Here is a 5351-nt window from a genome sequence, read left to right on the forward strand (position 1 = left end):
GCTGAAACTATAAATTTCTGAGATAGTGAAATTAGTTTCTGGAACTGAAGCGTTCCTGATGTAATCCCTCTGAGTAGAGGAAGACTATTTTGTAATAGTTTTTTTTTATTATGATTAAGATCCTGTATTAGAAACAAAGTGTTGTTCTCTGTGCAATTTCTTTTATGTTTGAAATTACTAGAAATTTCCAACATAAGTGCTTGCAGGGATATAACGTCACTTGGGAAATATGGAGTAGGTCATAGTGTATTCCCCGCTGTAATCAAAGGAACTGGAAGAGATTGCACCTGCATAAACGTACCTAGCATGGTGACCTCTACGCGGAGGAGCAACTGCTTCAGACTTGTTTAATTGGTTCGCTGCGTTGAGAGATTCTGCTATGGATTCCAACTCCTTCACCACATCCTTCATCAATGGACGATTGGCCGACTCGTCCATGCAGAGCAGCGATAACCCTACTAAGCTTTGAAGAAGTGTTTGAGAAATTAGAGAATCTCTGAGAAAGGGGTCGAGTATTTGGCGTCGGACTGCATTTATTCCACCAGTATCCATTGCAGTCTTCAACTCTTGAACCAAATATTTTCCTCGTTCAACTAGGGGTGGCCGAGATGTTAGGAGTTCCATTAATACCACGCCAAAGCTGTATACATCGCTCTTCTGTGTCAGCAGTTGTGAAGTGACATATTCTGGATCGAGGTAGCCCTGCCCAGGCCATTGATTTTGACATTTGCATAAGCAGAGACTAGTTCAACCCTAAGCTATGTGTATTTTTTGGGTGATTCCACCAAAACTGTGATAATTACTGAAGCCATCTATTTTATAGGTTGTCAAAATAAACTGCATATCTAAAACTGAAAATCATATTAAATGGTGTCTAATGTCCATACATAATTTCAATTATAAAATAGCTTGCAGGCATCTCAGATATTGCTTACCATACTCAAGTTTTATACAGATGGGTTTCTGCTGGTAAATTTGACATTTGAAAAAGTGTGGATGATTAAAGTGGGACAATGTTGATACTCACCATGGTCCCTTTGACTTGAGTTGAAACGTGATCTATGATCTCTGGCTCTCCAATAAGTTTGGAGAGTCCGAAATCTGATACCTTGGCATTCATATTCTCGTCCAGCAAGATGTTGGTCGACTTCACATCTCTGTGTATTATGGGTGGATCTGCATGGTCGTGAAGATATGCCAGTCCCCTCACTGCCCCTAATGCGATATTGACCGTCTTGCTCCAATCAAGACGAATTCCAGTTTTACCTGTTACTTGGACAGACAAATCATTATTTTCAATTCGACGCCACAACTCAGTAAAAAAAACCAGAAAATAAGTGTTGGCAGAAACTACCACAGAGGTTATCTCTAAGGGACCCATTTGGCATGTATTTGTAAACAAGCAATCGGTTCCCTTCCTCAAAACAAAATCCAATCAATGCCATCAGATTTTTGTGGTGAACACGAGACAACAATTCTAATTCGTTCTTAAATTATGAAACACCCTGCTTGGACTCTTTCCTTGCTTGTTTTACGGCCACCATCTCTCTGCCAATGGGCAGAATCCCTTTGTACACTTGGAAGATGACACGGGGTCAAATATTAGATTGTCAAGATACTCAGAACAACATCTGAAAACTTATCCGAGCGCGGCTTGCTATTTGCTCTTATCTTCAATCTGGGATCTGTGAAGTAGCCCTATGTTCTGAAGGCTATATAGGTTAGGACATAGTTTCCTTGTGTTAATATTAAGTATCACACAATAAAGGTAACCAATATAGGGAGCTATTAGTCTATGAATGAGTGGGGCAGTATATACAACTCTTTGGGGCTGTATATACTAGTCTTTGGATTTAATCAAGTATATTATTGAACAGGTGATATATACTATTCCTGCTCATTAATGGATAGTTAATGGATAGTTTTATATATATTTTTCATCCTAATTTAGCATGATACACTAATTTTATAATTGGGATAGTTTTATATATATTGTTCATCCTAATTCAGAATCATACACTAATTTTATTTTATAATTGGTTTAGTTAATTGATTTAGTTAAATAATTGATTGAGGGTTTTTTCGTTTTAATTAAAAAATAAAGATTTTTCAATAAACAAAATAAAAAAGCCTTGTCCTCGCTTATTGCATGATGCTTAATATTTGCAAAAACTAGATCAACATTTTTCTAGACCAAAACATTAAATAACTTTCCACTCTCACCCTCTACCTTGTACACATTCTTCTTAGCCAAAACTAACTTTCCACCCTCACTCTCTATATCTTACACATTGAGTTTAGTACACGATGCTTAATATTTGCAGAAATTAGGTCAACATTCTGCGGGACCAAAACTTTAAATAACTTTCTGCCCTCTCCCTTTATATTGTAGACATTGAGTTTAGTGCATGATGCTTAATATTTTCAAAACTAAGTCAACATTCTGCGAGACCAAAACTTTAAATAACTTCGCATCCTCTCCATCTATATTGTACACATTGAGTTTAGTGAGTTTAGTCAATAATGCTTAATATTTACACAAACTAGGTCAACATTCTTTTGGACCAACCCATTGAGTTCTTATTTTCTTGTAATGTGACCTTGTAGCAGGTTATGTGTTGGAAAATGTTGATAAATCCAACCACCAACAATAAATGTAGATCCTAGTGTCTTCTAGAGCAGTCGGCGTCTTCTGGAGAAGTCGGCGAAATTCTGAAGAGTTGGATAGCTTCCTAGAGAAGCCACCGCTCGCCGACTCCAGAAAATTCCTCTCTGTGTATAAAAATCAGTTTAGTCATCAAATGAAGTTCAAGGGTTCAAAGTTCTAAGTTTTTGTGCTATGTGTTTAGTCTCTGCTCTTTGATATGGTAGCAGAGTAGTGGAGGTTGAGTGCTGTGTGTTCAGCAGTGTAATATCTAAGTTGGTATTAGAGCCGAGGGTTTCGGCTGAGTGTTGTAGAGCTATAACCGTATGAGGATCTAGTGTGGCTTAAAGAACTGTTGTGCGTGTGCCACCTGGGAGTGTTTTTTAAAGTTGTTTGTTGTAGAATACTATTGAAAGAGCATCATTGAACCACCGTGTGTGGAGCCTAGAGTTTAACAACCTGCAACTCCGCCCGAAGTGCAACTGTGGAGGGCATGCGGTTGAGGCTGAACGAAGTGCGACTGTGGTTGGTGTGCGATATTGAGATATGCGCATATGAGGAGGGCGAGCTACTTATATGCATGGTGGCATGGTGTTAACCTTATGGAGGCCGAACACACTAGGAGACAAAGGCCAACTTGAAGTTCAAGGCATTTGCGATGAAGTGTGGGCATGGGGAGGTCGGCTGGGCAAGCCACGACCTCGCCCTACTGTTGGTATATACAAGTGAAGCGTGAAGCTCATTTGGACATCAACATTCGCTCAACATCTTTGCTCAAGGAGAAGGCGGCAGTTTAGTGCGTGGGTGCAGCAAGGTAGAGGCACAGAACTTGGAGATGCACCCATTCCTGGGCAGGGTCGCACGGTGACGGTGTCGTATTAGGTGAAGGCGTAGGCAGGAGCGCACGATGGTTGGGTGAGGGTGTGCACGGGTGTGCGGCGCCCGACGGTTGGTTGAGGCGTGCACGGGTGTGTGGCGCCCAGTTTATGCGATGGAGTGCCCGACGGTGAAACGTTGGTGGGCGTCCGATTTGTGCGACAACTTGGCACGGGTTCTTGGGTGACTCGAGTGAGCGCCCAACCGTCGTGCAAGTGTGCATGGTGACTTGATGAAGTGTTGAGATTGTGAACGGAGGTGTGTCTTGGGTAGAGGCGCCTGTGTGTGGCGACTTGAAGGCGTGCCCAAGTTGGGCAAACAACACAATCATGCGACGAGGTCAACGAAGGGTTGGTGAGTCATGCGGCGACCATGCGGAGGCGCCGACGAGCTAGGCAACCCAGTTTGCCAAAGTTGAAAATTGGCTAAGTGTAAATTTGGGTTTCCCAAGATTTAACTTGTAAAGCTTTGTAAAAGTGAAGATTGTATAATATATTGACTCGGCCAGACTCATATTGCAAGGAGTTGCCCCTCCCTTTATACTGTTGTGCATTTCTCTTGTATAATGTTGTTTATGTGAATGTTATGGGCTTTCACTTGTATAAAGGAACACATTAATAATACTTGGTAACAAAAATAATACTAAGTATGGAATGTTAGGCGTACTCTACAATCGTAAGTATTGGTGAAAAGAAAATGATTGGTAGTGTCGCACCTCGCTATAAGTAGTTGAAAGACTATCGCAGGTGTAGGGGCGTGATAGGTGGTATCAGAGTTGGTCCAAGTTTTGCAGGAAACTTGGTGAACTGAATCAAGGAGCTGATTCTACGAAGACCGAAGACTTGGAAAGAAGTTCAAGTTTTGTAGGTAACAGGTGGAATATCAGGGTGATTCAGGTGAATGTTGAAGCAGGTTTAGCAGAGGTGAAGCTTAGTGCTTGGGCCAAGCTGAATGACAAGGCATGGCAGGTTTGGAAGAATGGGAAGGGAAGCTCTTGCTTACCTTATACAGGTTGAAGCGGATGAAAGAAGAGAATCCTCGGATTCGAAAAGAACTTGAAGTCTTGGAAAAGAATGTTGAAGACAAACTTCTTCAACTTGGTTGGACAATGGAGCAAGATGAAGTTGCAGATTGTGCCGACAAGGAAGAGGAAGCCATGATGATCGAGGATGTTGCAGACATGACAATGATGGGGGATGAACTTGAGATTGATCAAGTTGGACTAGGATCGTGCAGTTTGCAGACATGGATGGATGAGGATACTCACACGGAGGAGCCTCATGATGATGATGTAAGCACTGTTGATACTTGTGTTTCACTTGAGAATTTGGTAGATGGACCGTATGCAAGGAAGGGCAAAGTCAGTTTGCCAATGCTAGGGAGGATCTTACCATGGATGTCTATGATAAGACCTTGTATGGCGAAGCAAGGATTGTTGACTGTTGCAGGACTTGTTGGGCTTGTTTGTGACCTTATGGTAGAAGGTGCAAAGGCTCGTGACAAGGGAGGAACATGATGATGGTTGTGAAGAATTGGGTCATGCTTTAGCCACATGGAGAATTGGCTAAGTGCCCGGCATGACTCATGGACAGATTGGAGGGCACACACTTGAGGTATGATGATACCTGGGTAGACTTCTCATGGCCGAGACCAAGAGATCGTCTTGCTGGAACCTTTAGTGGGGGAGCTATGGTGGAAGGGACTCATGATGATGATGATATGGTTGGGTGACCGAGTTCACTAAATCGAAGATTGCAGACTTGGATGAGGATGACCGATTGTTGTGATGGATCTACTTGGACTACATGGGCAACTTAGTCATGGACATCAG

At 42.1% G+C, this 5351-nt stretch overlaps 1 pseudogene; it reads right to left on the bottom strand.

Annotated features, from left to right (window-relative positions):
- Positions 1-216: 216 nt before the first annotated feature.
- LOC149184997 (leucine-rich repeat receptor protein kinase HPCA1 pseudogene) lies at positions 217-1381 on the bottom strand (annotated as a pseudogene).
- Between the last annotated feature and the right edge of the window lie 3970 nt (positions 1382-5351).

Source organism: Pinus tabuliformis, chromosome 3_2 (genome assembly GCF_031772625.1).
Source record: "Pinus tabuliformis cultivar Carrire ecotype Pingquan chromosome 3_2, CPIR1, whole genome shotgun sequence".
NCBI classification, from domain to species: domain Eukaryota; kingdom Viridiplantae; phylum Streptophyta; class Pinopsida; order Pinales; family Pinaceae; genus Pinus; species Pinus tabuliformis.